General features: G+C 38.4%; 1 protein-coding gene across 4 annotated transcripts in view; it reads right to left on the reverse strand.

The window, feature by feature from the left end:
• The window catches only part of PCMTD1 (protein-L-isoaspartate (D-aspartate) O-methyltransferase domain containing 1), a 63,412-nt gene extending 48,578 nt beyond the window's left edge, over positions 1-14,834 (reverse strand). For 2 of the 4 annotated variants that reach the window (XR_004301451.1, XM_032421576.1), the window contains exon 1: positions 14,576-14,833. The gene's annotated coding sequence lies outside the window, so the exon portion shown is untranslated. Of the gene's footprint in view, positions 1-14,575 lie in introns of all 4 variants that reach the window. The other 2 variants (XM_032421578.1, XM_032421580.1) reach the window with 1 other exon arrangement.
• Positions 14,835-19,352: the final 4,518 nt, after the last annotated feature.

Genomic DNA, 19,352 nt, shown 5'->3' on the forward strand with positions numbered 1-19,352 from the left:
ACATACTTTTCCTTGTTTATGAATGCCTCAAAGATAAGACAATGTTTCAAAAAAAACACCCAAACTCTTCTTGAAAAGGTGTACAGGAAAACATGTTTTGCATTTTTATTTACTACATTTTCCTATCTATTAATAGTAATCTCCCCATTTCCCATTCTGAAGACACTCAGGTGCCCACCCTTCCATCAGTAGCACGACTCTTGGCATCTCTGCTGCAGTCTTCTCTGCTCCCAGCTCTCACAAGCATCCTGGGCATCTTCGACAACTATTCAAGCCCCAAAGGTAACAACCATCGTAACACCTTAAACTCCAAGGACCTACTCACCCACTGTCCAACCTCTGTATCCTTATTTTATTCCACAATCACATCTTACATCTAGTTTGCCCATTCTTTTTCTACCACTGCATTTAATCTTCAGTGTCACTAGTGCTACAGCAAAGATTTTCCATAAAAGACCAAACAGTAAATACATCAGAATTTGCAGCCCTTGGTTTCTGTTAACAACTACTGAATTCTGTGCCTGTAAGAGCAAAATCAGCCACAAACAACATGTAAATGAAAGTACGGCTGTGTTCCAAATGTTTTATTTATTCATGAACACTGAAACTTCTATTATATTTAATTTTCACACACTACTTTTCTAATTTTTTTTCTAACCATTTAAAAATGTAAACACCATTCTTAGTTTGCAGACTATTCAAAAACAGGCAGTGGGCCAGGTTTGGCTCATGGGCCATAATTTGCTGACACCTATGAGGATCACTTCTGCAAATATTGTCAGTATAAAGAGTTACACAAAGGTTGGTAAAATGTCCAAGAGATCTTAAAAATGTGTTCAGAAAGTCAACCTGAAAGCAACCTAGGCATGTATACCACATTTTCTAAATCATTCCTGTGAGGTACAGACCTAACTAGCATAGGTTACAAGAGCTTTTTCTGGTACCTTAATTCTTTATAGTTGAAGCACTGTGAATAAATAAAATGAGTAGAATTAAATGAGTCAAAAACAAATGATAGATCTCCCAGGCTATCCAAAGTAGAGTGTTCCTATGAAAAATTTCCTAAGCCAAACTGGCATAAAGCAAAAGGTATTCCCTCTGCTTTCCGATGCCACTTGGCTTTAAGAAAGACCTACATTAGTATGGTAATGGCTCTTTTCCTAAAAGTGAAAATCCTCTACAGATTTCTTTCAGTTAAGGAAAACAGGTACTAATGCAGGTCTTTCATAAAAGCCAAGTGGCACAACGAGACCTTTCAGAAAGTGGAGGATACCTATATATTCCTGACATTTGAAATCTCATTCTAGAACTTTAAATTTTAAAAGTTTGTAATCCATGAGACCAAAGGCATAATCCATATAAGCCCCAAAAAATACACCACTTTGATATTTGTGAAAAATAATAAAAAGAAGAAAACCTCTAAAATTATCCAGTATTGTTTTCTGTGCATATAAGCCCCCAAAAATACACCACTTTGATATTTGTGAAAAAGTCAAGAAAAATAATAAACTGTAAAGAAGAAAACCTCTAAAATTATCCAGTTCACCCTGTCACGCAAGGGGGAAAACTACTTGTTCAAGGTCATACTAACAAGATTCAAGGCTCCAGAGTCTTGGTTGAGTTTCTTTCCAATACATCATAAAATAAAAGCTCAAATAGTGACACTTTTCTGAGATAACATGTGCTTGTCTATTTTTAAAACAACAAAACCTTCATATAGTTAAAAGAAGACCAGGAAGAAGTGTAGAGTCCTTACTAAAAGTGTAGACAGAGCTAATTTTTGAGTCAGTGTAGTAAAAAGAAAGAAGGAGGGCTCAAATACCTGGTCCAGGGACTAGGACTCCATTTTGATATTTAAATGTGAGAGAATACAGAAGGCCAGGAAGAAATACTCAAGATCAGCTGATTGGGAACAAAATATAAAAATAGCAACTGGCCTTTAAGTCAAAAGGAGTCTACCATCATTTTAGCTGGGAGAAAGGTTTAGAATAGCCAAGGGAGCAAAAGCAATGGAGACAGGTTTTAAGAGCAGCAGCAGTTCATTGCCCTGATTCTGCCAGAAAGAAATTAAGTACAAATCAAAAATATTCTACTTCCAGAGAGTAAATGTGGTTACCAGGGGATGGGGAGTGGGGGGAATAAGACTGATGGTGTTTTAAGAGTACAAGCGTGCAACAAGCAGTAAGTCACAGAGATCTAATGCACAATATAATAAATACAGACAATATTGTACTATAATTATGCAATATAATATTGCTACAAAGGCATTATAAGATATGAACATATCAAAGTTAACACATTGTACACGTTAAACTTATACTGTGCCATATGTCAAATTTAGTCAATTAAAAATAGAAAAAAAATTCTACGTCCTGTATCAATTCCTACTGATGGGTAATATTCAGCCACAGCATGAGCAGATGGTACCAGAGAGACATTGCATGAGAAAAGGGCTTTGCTTCTGGGTCTGCTGCACTGCTTGGCAGGCTCCTGCAGTCCTTAAGGGTTCTCCACCAACAGACTCCTACAGTGCATAACAGCCAGCAGCCTCCCCCAGCGCCCTCCCTTGGATGGTTTGCAGAAGACAGTCTTTGGTAAAACACCTCTCTGTGAACATCTTTCCCTGGTACCAGAAAGCAGATTTCTGGCAATTCCATTAAGGAGGCACCATAGCAACTTCCTTGCCATCCAGTGAGCCAAACATCCTCTCCACAAGGTCCAGATCTCAACCCTGGGTGGGGCTCTTCCTTAGGTGCTTAATCTTGGTCCTTAGGGGTAGAGGCTAATCCTTATATCTCTTTCCATATTCTTTATTTTTTTTAAAGATTTTATTTTGAAAGAAGGAAAGGTGGGGGGGGGGGCGAGGAGATAGATTATCTCAAGGATACTTCACGTTGAGTGCAGAGCCAAACTCAGAGCTCGATCTCACAATCCTGACATCATGAACTGAGCCGAAATCAAGACTGCTTAACAGACTGAGCCACCCAGGCACCCTATTTCCATATTCTTTAGAACTCTCTTCACTTACTACCCAATCCTGTTATTGTAACATTTCTTTACATTAAAACTTTCCCTGTTCATATTACCCTGTGTGGTTTCTCCTTCCTGTTTGAACTAGACTGATACAGTGCTTAAAACCATTAAGATGACACTCAGGTCAGTGATGGAATGAAGAACAAGAAGACAGGCAATAAAATGAACTGTGAATACAATAGATCCTGATATGCTGCCAGCCAAAACATCCACAATCCCTTGGATTTGACTTAAACTGCTATGTCCTGAAAACACTCTTGTTTTTTTGTTTTTTGTTTTTTTTTAAGATTTTATTTATTTATTTGACAGAGAGACACAGTGAGAGAGGGAACACAAGCAGGGGGAGTGGGAGAGGGAGAAGCAGGCTTCCCGTGGAGCAGGTAGCCCAATACGGGGCTCGATCCCAGGACCCTGAGATCATGACCTGAGCCGAAGGCAGACGCCTAACGAATGAGCCACCCAGGCGCCCCTTGTTTTTTTTTTTTTTTAACTTCTAAGTATTTGAGTGTGTTTTATCTTAGTTTCATGGCAAAATGTTGTCACCGGCTTTTCTGTGCTATGAGAGCTGTCCATCCTCACAGAGGAACTTTAGCCAGGCAAGTGACTAAGAGTACTGAGGGCAGCAGCTGCCCATTCTGCCATCTTAAATTCCTGCTCAGGAAATCCATCACTGTCAAACTTAGACAGGAGGATGGCTTAGTCGCCTCATCTACTGGGAGTCAGCCTAAACATGAGCTTGTTAAGTAAAGCACATGATCTTTCTGGTGCCTCTGTTTCCCCTCTATAAACTTCAATGATTATTAGCACACCTGGACAAGGACAAAATAAAACCACTGAAAAACTCATTAAATTTCATGTATGCATGGTAGGCAAACTAAAAATAGAAACCCACAAAGGAATAAAGGAGCAGGTTAACAGCAAAGCCAAATTCTTGACACAAATGCCAGGAATAAGCAATGGTAAAGGTTACTTTTTCTTGTTAGTGGCATTTCAAAATCAAAGAAAAGAGCATCAAAAAATATGTCTTGGAAAAAAGCAGTCCCAGAGTTGGAGAAACACAGAAGGAAAACTAATGATATAAGTAGGCACTAAAAAATTCAACAAATTTATCGTATCACTCATTTAGCAAAAAACAATTTTGGAAGAAATCAGTAATAAATGACACTAAGTAAGCCGCGCCTACTTGGCACCTGTACTACAAATGCAATACACTGGAGCCCAAAGAAGAGAGGTAATTGCCAGAAAGACAGCCTTATGTTTCCTTTTTTTTTCTTTTTTTTAAGATTTTATTTGACATAGAGAGAGAGCGAACATGTGCACAAGCAGGGGGAGCGGGAGAGAAGCAGCTCCTCACTGAGCAGGGAGTCCATTTCGGGGCTCAATCCCAGTACCCAAACTGAAGGCAGATGCTTAACCAACTGAGCCACCCAGGTGCCCCAACAGCCTTATGTTGCTATAGGGTATTTGTTTCATTTTAAAGTGTGATGGGTTGGAAGGTATATGTATTTTGGAGGAACAAAAATACTTTCAAAAACAGTAACTTTAGTAACTTCTCTTATCCCACTACCTTACTATAATTTCTCCAAATATGTTTTACAGCTGGTGAGCCTAGGGCAGAAATTCATTTATGTGTATTTACAGGGAATGCACAGGGAATGCACAGTGAATGCACTTTCCTACTAAGAACAAAGCATATGTACACCTTCTTCAAGTACGAGATTCTTGCCTCCCAACTGGAAAAACTCATGTAGCAAACTGACAAGTTTGGATCCCAGCTTCTTATCTGCCAGAAAAGCAATGTCATGGCTGTTAATTTTGTCCCTGCCTTTCTCCAACATAATTGCCTCAGGGATTTTAGGACAGGTATGTATTTCTCCTTTCCCCTGCTCTGCTGATTCAAAATCATCCTTCTCTTTAGCACAGATTTCCCAGTGCATTTAATAAGTTTCTAGATTAATTTCACAGGGGAAGGGGTTCCTGCCATCACTTCAAATTATGTCCAAACCCAAAACCTTCTATATAGCCCACCTCTCAAACCAACTACTATATTCAATTACTCATATTCCTCTTTAGTGAAAATCCTATTCTGTCACTATCTTTATCAGTGTTAGCTAGATTACTGTAACTAACTTCAATTTGGTCTTCATACCTGTGGTTCTCCCAACTTCAATAGCATCCTGTACACCATTCTGATTCACAGGCCCAATATAACCCTTTTATCATTAAAGGAAGGAAGCAGCTCCAAAAATTCAGAGGTGCCTCCAGGAAGCTGCAAAAATGAGAAGAAATCCCACCTGGCAGGGGTTCAAGGCCATTATCATTTAAACCCAGTAGCGCTAGTTTTATCAGTTTTATAAACGTCATCTTAGTATTTTGTGGGGGGGAAAGGGATTGCTTAGCAATCATTTCCCTAAGGGATCAAATGGTCTCAATATACTTACCTATATTAGTTTTCTATCACTGCCATAACAACAAATCACCACAAACACTAATAGCTTAAATCCACACAAGGTTATTATATTACAGCTCTAGAGGTCAGAGGTCTGACACAGGTCTCACTGGGCTAAGATGAAGGTGTCAGCAGGGCTGCATTCCTCCGAGGCTTTTACAGGGTTTGTTCTCTTGCATTTTCTTTTTTTTTTTTTTCAACTGTCTAGTGTCCCTCTACTTCAACTCACGATCCTTTCCTCCTTCTTGAAAAACCACAACGTCAGGCTGAGTCCTCCTCACTCTGTCTCTTTCTTCCACTTTTAAGGAACCCTCTGATTACACTAGGCCTATCAGGAAAATCCAGAATAGTCTTCCTAACTTAAAGTCAGGGGATCAGCAACCTTAATTCCCCTTTGCCCTATTAGGTAACATATTCACAGATTCCAGGGATTAAAACACGAACATCTCTGCAGGGGAAGGGGCATTACTCATCTACTACACTACCCAAATTTTATTTGCCCTCTATCTCCAGCAGGGTAGGGAATCAAACAAACCCAACTTAAACGTGTAATGTGCCACCCAAGTCCATCCTCACCAGTCCTGTTTCTCCCCCCAGATACAGGAAAGGAAAGAAGAGATCACAAGGATAATCAGTGCAGAAAGATATGCTCTCATCCCTTGACAGAACTTGGAATCATTTTCTTTTATATATAACGTGTGGTCACATTCTTAAGACAGCACGAAGTCCTCTAACTAATCAATAATAACTACACCATAGACTGTAAAAAAAACCTTACAAAGACCCTGAAATTCAATTCGAAATACCAACTGGAAACACTGTAACAAATAAAACCATCAATCTTTTGGTCTGGCTATTACTAAGCCATGTAATTATTTCTCTCTTAGAAAATATATGCCCAGTCTTAATAACCCTTGAATATAGTATTACAAAAAACATGCAGTATTTCTAACATTTTAGAACCACTGGGAAAATTGTGCCTAAATTAAACCTGAAGCTTAAAAACTGCTTAGGGCTCAGTAGTGCTTAAGTCTTGACCTTACTTTTAGAAATGTGGGAAGTAGGGGTGCCTGAGTGGCTCAGTCATTAAGCGTCTGCCTTTGGCTCAGGTCATGATCCCAGGATCCTGGGATCAAGCCCCACATCGGGCTCCCTGCTCGGCGGGAACCCTGCTTCTCCCTCTCCCACTCCCCCTGCTTGTGTTCCCTCTCTCACTGTGTCTCTCTCTGTCAAATAAATAAAATCTTAAAAAAAAAAAAATTATAGAAATGTGGAAAGTAATTATGCGGATTCATTCTGTGTGCTTACAAAAATTCAGTTCAGCATGAGTAAGACCCTGTACATGATAGCCAAGATTTGCAGCAGATTCAAAATTGTCAAACTTTAATGTAGTATGATTCTAGATTGGCCTCAAGAGGGAGCAGCATCCTTTTAAAAACAGACTGCCCTGCAGGTCAATGTTTTCAGTGCATCACTAAAAATGAATGGAAAGACACACTAGTCAAAAAAAATTAAGACATTTAGGAAAAGGACTTGATTTTAATAATGCTCTACACAACAAATAGTACTAACAGATATACAGGGAAGCAAGACACAGAAGTCTCTCAGAATTAACTACAGGATATACCATCCCTGGGTGGTAACATTCCTGACAATCCTTTGCGTCTTTATCCATATTTTCTAGTTCTTCTATAGTGAATTCCTACTGTTATTGTATGAAGGAAAAAAAGCAGAAACAAATAATCTTTTACTTATTATTTCTACAGTGACTAGTAACATGCATGTTAAGTAACCAAAAGTGAATCATAGGTGTACAGAATCACAGGTACAAATGAACCACTCTTCAAAAAAATCTAAACTATACAAAGTACCACCTAAAGTATATACAGTACCATCATAAAAGGAAATGACATAGCAAACATCTAAAAACTAATTTTTTCATGCTGATCAGAAAAATACTCAAATCGCATATTTAGGACAGAATGACTGAAAAATGACAAAGAAAACACTTGACTATTCAGTAAGCCATATGGTACTACTTAAGGAAAAAAAAAAAAAAGGCACAGGTTGCACAACCTTAAATGACTTGTCAGGAGTAACCTGATAGAGCAGCTACAAAACCTCAAAAGCTGCTACACTTTACACAACAATACTCTGTATTTATAGCACCCTTTGTCTGAGAGAATCAAAGGGTATTCGCTATTTACCTTGTATCCTCTCATCACATTATTCACTTGTTATTCCATTCAATTCTGACTTCCATCATTCTTACTCAACAGGATTCCTAATGACATTCTTAAAAGGCATGAATATGTTATTTCTGTTTATATGTAAAAGTCTGAAAGGATTCACACTACACTATTAAAAAACTATTACCCAAGCAACCCCTGAGGAACAGATGTGGAGAGGGAGACTTGCTGAAGAAGGAAAATTTCTTTTAATTTCATGCATTTTAGTAATTCAAATCTTATCTTTGAACATACAATAATAATACAATAAAAAAATTAATGACCACATAAAATATATTGCATTGGAGGCCATGATATTTCCTTCTAGATGATAGAGGGAATTTAGTTCATTCCCTGAACAGATTTATTAAATATATTGTTAGAGGCCAAAGTCCCAGGGACCAGTCTTCAGATATCAAGGATTACTTCTCAGCACCAAACTTCTAAACACATCCAAGGCTGACCTTTGTCCAGATCAGCCAACTGGTCACGGGAGCTACCCATCAGCACTGCCATCGCTGGTCTTCCAATTCAACAGTCAAGTATGAATTTTAGCAAGCATTTTTGCATGATCCTCCATTTCTGCCTTCTCTCCATTCACTTAGCTATTAATCATCCAGGCCAGAAAAGATATCCATTTTATTACCCACCATGAAACATCCATTTCAGCTTTCAAGCTTTATTTTCCCCTATAGGGAAAGAGCTGCTACTTTTTATTTCTCTTCCTTCAAAGTGTTGCTTCAATGGATAGAACAGTAAAAAACTGAAAACCATCTAAATGCCCACCAATAGAAAATACGGTTAAATTAGTATATATACAATCTATGTATGTAAGTTATATACAGCAAATACTTTGAGGCTGCAAAAAATTTTTTGAAGAGTGAAGTTTTTCATCTAACATGGAATATTAGTGATAAATCAAGTGAAAAATGCAAGGGAAAAACTGTGTGCAATGTACCTCATCTTTATGTAAGCAGAAAGAAAATATTTATTCATATTTACTTGCATACAATAAACTAATAATTTCTTTTATATCATTCCAGAGATGAATGGATACCTCCCAGTGGGGAAAGTAAGAGGCTGAGGAAGAGACACTTCCAGTTTATAAAACTTTTTGTATGTTTAAAATTTGAACCATGTGACTATATTACCTAATTTTAAAATCAATAAATTATTTTAAACTTGCTTAAAACTTTTATCTTCAGAGTATTTGTGACTGCTGTTAATACTTCAAAGTTGAGAGCAGGTAAACTGACAAATTAATTACCTTGAGAATCAACCTCACTCCTTTATAATCAAGCATTTTAGCATTCCAAAAGAAACCCCAAATGTCTGCCCCAATACCATCAACAAGATATCCTACCTTACTAATTTCTAACACCATTATTTTTATTTAATAAAGCAATAATTACTTATTAAGCTGCTAAACTGTAACACAATATAGGATGCAAAGACAGACATAAGAGAAATATAAAACTGTAAACTCTGCATGGTAACCATTAACCTTGATGGATTCAACTATGTCTGAAATTTCACATGAACTCTTTGGGAAGCAAAGAGTTATGTGTAATTTGTGTGAGGGCATTTCCGCTAATCACATAGTTGGATATTCTTGTTATCACCAAAAGGCAGAAAATGACACTGCAGTATAGGGAAAGTTTTATTCTACCTTTCATATCCATATAAGCATAGAAGAAACCGAGGCCAAAGAATTATGATAACATTGCAGTTCATTTGAAAATGTAGAATCAATAACACAGACACGTGCATACAGAAAAACAAAACAGCATTTCTTAAAATAAACAACTTATCATAATTACCTAGTAATCAATCTGAAAATAAAGAACTCATTTGATAGCCTACAACAAGACAATCTGGTTTTGTTACATATACACACAATTAAAAACTTCAGTGAACTACTGTATGTCTCACCTAGCAACTAAAATCAAATACCACTTAGATGCCATTAAAGGAGCACCTGACTAGTGATCATTTTCATATTCATTCACGTATATTTCCTGAGCATCCATTGGGAGATACAACAATAAGACATGGTTTCTGCTTTCAGGCATTTTATAATTCAATTACTCTTAGAGCACTCAAAAACAAATTCATAATAGAAAGTTATCATCAAGAGGTTAAGCAACTGCACAAATAAGAGTAGCTCTTACCACTATGAAAACGGAAAAGAAGGGGCTCTAGGGAAATACTGTGTATAAGCTAGCCTTTTATTTAAAGGACTTCAGAAGGCAGAGATAGGAAAGGGAGAAAATTCCAAGTGGAGATGCATAAGAAACCAAGAGTTTACATTCCTTCTGTTCCGGAAAGAATGTAAACACAAGTTTGAATAAAACAAGAATTAAATTTGAGAAAGAGCACTGAGGCTAAATAATGGAGTTCTGAAAGGCAACACTGACGAAAAGGACTTCATTCTAGAGTTGATCAGGAGCCACTCAGTGGAGGCATGGTGGTCAAGAACACAGACTTGGAAGACGTGTTTGGGATTCAAATTCCAGCTCTTCTACCTACTAGAAACCCTCTGGGCTCATGAAGTCTCAATTTTTTCATCTGTAGAGTGGGAAAATAGTGTCTACAATATAAAACTATTTTGAGGACCAAATGAGAACAAGGCATTCAGCACAAAGGCTGACAAAAGAAACATTCAATAAACGGTTTTTTGTTCTGTTTGCTTCTGTCAGGCAGGGAAAATATGATCAAGACTGTCTTTAGGACAATTAATTTGATAGCAGTATGCATGATGAATGGCAAAACCCAGAGATTAGGAATGTCTTATTAATGGCAGTTGAGGCAAAGGGATTAAAAGTATTTTGTTGCTGGGAAAATGAAAAAGCAGCAGGAGAACCTGATTCCTGAACCATAATGCAATAAAATGACAAAGAATTTCTGAGAAGGGGGGAGAGTGACGAATCAAAGGTGACCTTTGATTTTAAGCCTAGATGACTAAGAGAATGTTAAGATCACTAATATAAACAGGAAAATGAGGGAAGAATTAAATTGCGGAGGAAACAGTTTAATTCAAGATTACAAAATGACAGTTACTTACAGAGTTTATCAAGGAGAACAACAAAAGGCAAGTCTGAAGGCCAGGAAAGACAATAAGGCTGATGATGCAGAACTGGAGCTTCAGCAGGGGAGGGAATGAACAGTGGAAACTATGGGTGTGCAAAGGACTAGAAAGGAGAAAATAAAACTCTAAAAAGAAGTGTGAACTCCATCTAAAGTAACAGTTGTATATAAGTGAGATGAGAAAATGAACAAAGCCACAACAAGGTAGAAGTCTGAGGTGCTGGCTTGTGCAAGTTAGAGAAGACAAGGCCTTGCTAGAACTTTATATTCCATGGCTCTTCAGATGCTCATAATAACTTAGATTATAAACAGACTTATGATGATGTGATTATTATAGGTTTTTAAGAGCCTGCAAGTTATTGAAAAGTGTTAATTATTCTGACTCAACCCCAAGCAGGACACAACTAACACAGTATAATTATAATTAGATATTTTTCCAGTGTCTCAAAGTTCAAAGTGTATTAAGTCCTCATCTTCCTTGACATCCATCCACACATTTGACTCTACTGATTATCCACTATTTGAGGAAACCCCCCCTCCCACTACTTAAGACAGCCAATTCTCAGGTTTTCTCCCTTCTATTTTGGCTTTCCTTTCATCTTAACTAGTTTCTCCCTAGAAACAGAACCATCAGGGAACAACAGTCCTCTCTGCAATTCCACAATAGTTGTTTTAAACAGCTAGTTTTTAAAACCTAACTAGATTTTAAACTCTGGATTCTACCTAATGCTTCTTTTGTTCTCATTAATAGGACCTACATAGTTTCTTGATTTTTGGCTACATATGAATGTAGGTCCCCAAAAGAGACTTTCAGGCAAAATTGCAAAATAAACTTTCTATTTCTATCCATCAGCAATAAGATCTCTTATTAATTTTTGAAAATACACACACGCAGTGTTGGATTCCCCATCCTTCAACAGCTGAAAAGTCAATAGATCTTAACATACTCTAAAGACTTCTTTCTGGTGCTGAAACATTTTTGTATCCCACAAATATAAAACCCACCCACATTCAATGTTAAGTTGTCCAAGAGATAATCGAGAGCAGATACGCCATTTAGATATGAATCCAATTACTACCCTTAACAATTGCCAAGAAATAAAAGCTCAAATATTTCCTATATGTAGATATCTTCTCAAATACATATTACAACTGATCATACTTTATTAACTTCAGCATTTGCCCTATTTCTTTAAAATACACAGCTGTCACATATGCTGGGAACCCAAAACAGATTAATATACCATATTAGGAACTATACTTTATTAAATTGTCATGATGTATTTTTAAGAGACTACAAAATACTAAAAATGAAATAAACACACTTTAATCTTTTTAGGGCCCTCTTTTTATTCTTTTTATTACTTTAGTTTCCTAGAGTGCAACTGGGTTCATAAAAATGTTAAATGAAATGAGATTATCCATGCAAGTTTGTAAGGAATAAAAGTGCCTGTAAGAGCTAGAGTTTACTATAATATCCAAATTTACCATGGCATCAAATAGAGTGACTAACACAATCCCCCTTCTTCTTGGTTAATGGCACCAGCTCAAGGAATATTTTAATAATACAGCACAGAAACCTCATCTAAAACAATACCACAGTTTCACACTATTTATCCTTTAGACTATTTTTCAGTGCATGATTATATTCAAGTCTCTATTTTGTAAGGACATCTCCAAGCCAAAAAAGAGGGAAAAAACCCTAAGATCAACAATTTTATAAGGTAGTTTTCATTAATGAAAGGCAGCATGGCAGAGCAGAAAACCCAGGTTCTTAGCTTAAGCCTGAGTCTAATGCAGTCACCACCACTAAAAAGGTGATTAGATCTTGAGCAGTTGAATTAATCTTTCAGAGCCTCTGTTTATTAATCTTTAGATTGGGGAGAATGCCACCTATGTTGTTAGAGATAAATAAGAAAAAGCATATTATTACCAGCAACTATAACTAAAATGCCATAGATACTGTGGTTACTTTTAAACATGGCTCCCCAAATAATTACACAACTGGACCTAAGATTTCAGGCTATATATATATATATATGTGTGGGTATATATATATATATATATGTGTGTGTGTGTATATATATACATATATATAGATAGATAGATATGCATATGCTTAGAACCAGACCTCTTTGTGATTATCTTACTCAGTTCTACATTTTCCCTGGAAGCTAGCAAGAAGATGAACACACAGTACATTTTTAATAAATATATGACACTGATCAGATCAACAAAGCCTCCAGCTATTCTGCACACAAACATACAAAATGTAATAGGGATTTCCTAGCTTTCTGTCTTACTTAATAGTAAGCAGTGTAATATCACCCTTTTACTTACAGCTTACTCCCTATGGTCCACTATCAAAATATTTAGTTCCTGGCTGTTTTGAGGTTTGGTTTAGACCACTGGCTTTCTACCTTTTACCTTATCTTCAGACATGAGCAGGTTCATGTTTAAGGAATTGAATTTGTTTTCAACTGACCATACAGAACTTAAATTTAACTTGAAAAATGCACTTACCAAAAAACAAAAAATAAACTATTTTACTAAGCTGCTTTATGAAGTCATCCAAGCCTCCTGTAAGCTACCATAAGCTCTGTGTAAACATATTACTTAACTTGCCTAATACCTAAGTATCCCCATCTGGCCTTAGACAATCTGAAAGTTTTGCCAAATTATGTTTCAAAATAATAGCTTGTAGCCCTTTTTAAAAGCTATTTAATAAAAGATTATAGAAAAACTGGAGACAATGTTCAGCAATTAAAAAAACAGTTTATGTAGCTTTTAAAAAGAATGAGGTATGTAATAAAATGGATGAATATTTGTGACTATCCTTGGCCAATAAAAAGTATATACTATATATGATCCCAATTTTGTTTTTAAAACACACTTACACGAATAGAAAAATCGTGAATGGCTAAATACCACACTTGTAGACTAGTTACCCTGGGTAGTAAGAGAGGAAAAATGGAGGGCGGGGGGTAAGGAGCAGACGTCTTCATTGTTTAGCTGCTTAATTTTTTTCTTAAAGAGCACGTAGTACTTTTGTAATTAAAAAAAAAACTGGGAGAAAATAACCATTGGTAGAACTATACTTTCTCCTCCGTATCCAAATTCTTCTACTGTGTAATTTTTAAAAACATAAGTTTCCCAGTTTTAAAAAAGAAGACATACAAAAACACAGTACTGGAAGTTAAAAAAGAAAAATCTTGGATTTGCAAAATTACTCCCGCTGGTTCTACTCGTGGGTCCTCTCTACTAGAAATGCCCTAAGGACGGGTACCACACTTAAAGAGTAGTAAACGCTCAAACAAAAAAAAAACAGTAAGAAAATGTTAGCGCCTGCTCTAGCCTCGTAAATCCCTTCCCAGCCTCAACCCGCAAGGCTTCCCCGAGCCTACGTAGGCTGGATTCTCTTCCTTCAAAATCAAAACAACAACAGAAAGTCACGGGGTGGAACTGAAAAGGCCCTAAGGGGCCCGTGGGTGTCTTCGGACCGCAGCGTCGGGGAGTCCTGGTCCCCGAACCCAAGTCAGAGACCAAGGACCGTCCGCCCCGACCTCCCATACCTTTGCCCCTCCAGACTCCCTCGACCACCCTCCACTCCCAGCCCCTACGACCCTTCGGACCCCGGCCCCCAACCTCCCGGCCCTCTTCAAAACCCCCAGCCTCTCTCGACTCCCCAGCTCCCGACCTCCCCGAACCCCCCAGCCTGACCCCAGCACGCGAGACACGCCAACCCGCACGACCCCGAGTCCACAGGCAGCGGCGTTACCTGCGGCGAGGCTGTCCGTCCGGCCCGCCGCAGCGACACGCACGGTCAGGCACTAGGACTCGGCGGGCTCCACAGCAGCCCTCCGCCCCCACCGCCAGAACAACACAGCCGCCAGCACCGCCGCCGCCGCCGCCGCCGCCGCCGCCGCCGCAGCCTGGAAGAGGGCGGGGCCCGGACCCGCGGCTGGGGAAGCCCGACAGTCGCGGCCTCGGGAGTCGTCGGGAACCTGGGCATGCGCAGAGGACAGCGGGCGCAAGGACCGCTCTGGGAGGACGCCGGAGTCAACAAGACTTGGGGGACGCCCCCATCCGGCTCCGCCCCACACAGGGATCGCTCCGCCCCCACACCCAAACAACGCGAGGTCTTGAGGATACCTGGGGACGGACCCTGTTGGGAGAGATCCCGCGAGAACAGGACCTCAATCTCCCCGCCCCCTTCCCCGTTTTAGGACGCTGAGGGACAGAATAGCTGCTGAGAGGCGGTCACCGGTGGCGGAGTTGGATTTGAGGGTGGAGGTCTCACCCGGAGGAGGCCGTTCTATTCCGCGGGGATTTGGAACAGGCCGTCTAGGTGTCGGAGCATCTTCGAGGGTGCTTCCCCGCGGGGTAACTATACAGAAACTTTTGTGGAAAGTGCTCACCAATTTATCTGAAGAGCCAACAACCGTTTTTCACAAGATTGTGCCACTGTAAAGTGTCCGCTTAGCATCTAGAAGTTTCCCCATCTCCCGGTGTTAACGCTTCCGCCGTCTGGGCCCTCGCATTTCCCTGCGTTCTCGCCCTGGCTCGGGAGTTGATCCTGTTACCGTAACTAACATGCGTTCAATACTCAACAAACTGAGTACATAGAACCGGTGAAGATGTGTGCCAAGCAAGTTTCTCGTAGCTTGCCTAAACATCCCATAGCCCATTACCAGAGAGAAAGGGTTTTGAGAGGGGGATTAGCAAATTGAGAAAGGGAAAGGAGACCAGGGTCTGAAAAGCTGAGAAAATGTTGCCCCACGAACCTAGGCAGTAAACAAGCTAGTCACACTTTTCAGTGGGGTTTTAGCATGCCTAAAATGCAGTATGTCTTCTCGTAAGTACGATAATTTTTGTGCCAGTGTTCTACTTTCTTACTCAAATCTTTAAGTGTGTGTGCCACTCCAGCCCACTAGTAGGTTTGCGTTGTTTGAATTCTATTCGGTTTTGATTTTCAGACGTGTTAGTGGTTGTAGGCTACCTACCTTTAAAGGTAACCTATGGTAAATTAGAATTAAAACATCTTTGATGCCCACGTTACTATTTCCCACCATAGCTGATTGTGTGCAAAAGTGGTTAGATAATATATTCATAAAAGAAGAACATGCAGTCAAGGTCAAAGCTGAAATCGCGAAGTAGGAATTTTGCAAACAAGAGGAAAGTTGGTGCTAAGGTGGTCTGCCAGCAATCCAACAACTTTGTGTTATTTTAATGAACTTTGTTTTATTTAATAAGAATGCAAATACAGTGTACATTTTGCTCCTAACTGCAAAATCTCTATTCACTTGCCTTCTGGATTAGAGCCCTTGGTCACAGATTTTTTGGCCCTTGGCCTGGTTCCAGGGCACTTCTCTAACTGTGGTGGGATCATATAACGGTTTTACAGGATTAGCTTTCTGCTATTCCAAGCAGAAATTTTAGCACATGAAAATATCTTACCATAAGCAAATTAAGTAGGAATGATTAAGTTAGGAAAATAGTTAAAATCTTTAAACAACTGCTACCGCCTTTCCCCTGTTTTTTCTCCACATAGGTATTTGTTTTCTCCATTCTGCTGTAGGAATTTTTCGGGAGTTGTAGACCTTTTTTCTCTTCTTCACTCTATTAAAGTTGACCACAGGTTATTTTTAATAAGACTACTAGTAAGTACTTTGTTAATAAACAGGACTAAGTGCTATTCTTGTGGGTGAGTAGTTGAACAGCAAATAAGCCATCAATACATCTCTTTGTGGTGCACACGTCTCATGGTGCCGCCCCCATCTCCACCATTCAGACCATTTCTGATTATGCCTTTGTTTAGCACGTTTCATATATAATTTACTTCTGGTGAATGTGTGTCTTCCTACTAATTTATAATCCACAAAGTCTGGGCATATGCCCACTGTGTTCACTATTGCTTTCCAGTGACTAGTACAAAATCTGCTTCAGTGTTGGTACTCTGCATTTGTTAAATGGGTAATTTAAATTTTAAATTATTCCATCATGTAGAATTATTTAGAGATTTATTTAGCCTGGGATTAATTTAGATAACCCAAAGATAATTTATTCTGGAGGTCTTGGTCTACTGTTGCAGCAAGTCTGGTCTTGCAACAGAAAAGTAACACTTGCTATAACTTAGTTCTCCAAACCAGGTTGTTTCAATTTTAACTTGAAGCAGAAAATACCCAAAGTGAGTACTTGTGAATACAGAGTACTGGGTAGGCAGGAACCTTATATTGTCAGAAATGTTCTGTTACTTGAATGCATAAGACATTCAACAAATGCTTATTAAATTAAATCTAACTCAGCATACAAACTACTGTCACCATCCTAGGAGTTCACATTTCCCACAGGCATGGCAGAGTTTCAGAATTTGAGGTCTCCCTTCTTGCCCAGATTAATAAATCATCTAGTTATTTGCAAATACCTGTGTTGCATAATAGGCCTTGGTTTTGGTTTATAGTGCCAAGTCTGTCCTGTGAGGCCTGAAAAAATTTGCTTATATCTTTCATTTGACCTGCAGTGTCTGGGGAAAACCCAGAACTAAATCCTACTAAATATGGAACTGTTTTGTTCTACAATTTTATTTCCTTGTACTATTTTCAGTATAGTTACAAATGCATCACCTCCTGCCCCCCCCCCCCAAAAAAACAATAAAAACAAATATTTGCTCTCTAAAGAGGTTTAGTTTCATGGTGCTTCTTTTTCTCTGTTTGAAAAACAAAACATATTAACACTTCCTTACTGATTTTAAGAAACATAAATGTAGTTTGTTGGGAAGAGGATAATGTTTTCTAAAGTAGAACTGGAATTTGAAAATGAAGGAGGAAGCTTGAGACCCTACATTCCAGAGAAGTAATATCTATGTAGTTTACAAACTGAGGAAATACAAAGCAGTCTTTGAGCTGACAGATGGAATCTCCTAATGTCCAACCTTTGTCTATAGCCATTAGCACTTTTTTTTAATTACAAGATCTCTCCCTGGAATTGTATTCCACTTTTATGGAATTCCACTTATGATTACTTCACATATTAAGCAACATTATAGTCAAAATTAAGGATCAAGAGCTCTATGACAGCATTAAAGTAGCTATTCTCTAGAGAAAAATGAAAAAGACTGTTTAAACCAGTGGCTCTCAAAATGTGGTCCGTGATCAGAGGCATAAAATCATAAGGGAACTTACTAGAGGTGCAAATTCATGGTGTCCTACCCCAATTTAACAAATCCTCCAGGCGATTTTGATAAATGCTAAAATTTGAGAACCATTCGTTCTAACCACAAAATGTACATTCTCAGTACATTATTTTTTTCTAAAATACGTATAGTTCTTAGATACGAAATTGGGTAAAAAATAGGCTTCTTTTGGTGAAAATACTCCATTCCTGGTATTCCCGATGTCTGTATTATCCCCTTCTAAGGCAATTTAACTCATTGCTCATGGACCCACCCCCAAATTTTTTTCCTTTATGAGGCTTTCTCAATCCTTCAAGCCACAATAGGATGTTTTGTTGCTGTCATTGTTCACATGTAAAGATGGTATTTGTGATTCTGAATGTGACTGAAAAGACAACCCAGGCAATCCTTTCTATACTGGAAAGTTGCCCAGAATTGTGCACCCCTGCTGCTTTAGTGGGCCTTAATGTTTGGTAACTGTTTATTTTCTTTTCTTTCCCCTCAGGAACTACCTAGCCAGAATGCCAGGTGGATCAGTAGACTCCAATATTTTCCCAGCCTTTCCAAGCTATTCTGTATTTTCTGAAATTTCCAAATGTGTTTTAAAAAGCTGTGATAAAGCTTATATAAAGTTATAATGAGAATCTTTAAAAAAAAAAAAACTGGAACATTAAAGAATATAACTCTTATGAGACCAAACAAAAAATGTAAATATACATGCCTTGTCATGTCCAACCACCTCCCTCCACCAAAAGTATTCAAAGCAAAATACTGAAAAGCAGAAAAGTTGCTCAAATTCACTAAATTCACTAAACATTAAAATACTAAAAATAAAACTGTACTTTCCCAAAGTCATTTGATCCTGTTCTTCAAGTGGATACTTGAGGAATTCCTGCCCTATTTAATATTAAAAATGAAACCTCATGGGCGCCTGGGTGGCTTAGTCGTTAAGCGTCTGCCTCCGGCTCAGGTCATGATCCCAGGGTCCTGGGATCGAGCCCCGCATCGGGCTCCCTGCTCCACGGGAAGCCTGTTTCTCCCTCTCCCACACTCCCCCTGCTTGTGTTCCCTCTCTCACTGTGTGTCTCTCTCTGTCAAATAAATAAATAAAATCTTTAAAAAAAAAAAAAACCTCTTTGTTCAGACTATATCCAATGGAAATGAATTTTAATTAGAGAATTACTCTCTAGTACCTATAAACCATAATATATGTACATAATGTTACATTAGTTTTATATAGAGATCTTTTATCTAATAATACATAAAAATATCAAAGACACTTAAATAATTGACTGGTTTAGGCCTCATTTCTTTTTTAGGATTTACTAAATTAACTTATAATGGACAATTGATTCCTGCATCAACTCTTTTTTTCTGCTGGCTG

This window comes from Phoca vitulina, unplaced genomic scaffold (genome assembly GCF_004348235.1).
Source record: "Phoca vitulina isolate PV1807 unplaced genomic scaffold, GSC_HSeal_1.0 scaffold25, whole genome shotgun sequence".
Lineage (NCBI taxonomy): Eukaryota > Metazoa > Chordata > Mammalia > Carnivora > Phocidae > Phoca > Phoca vitulina.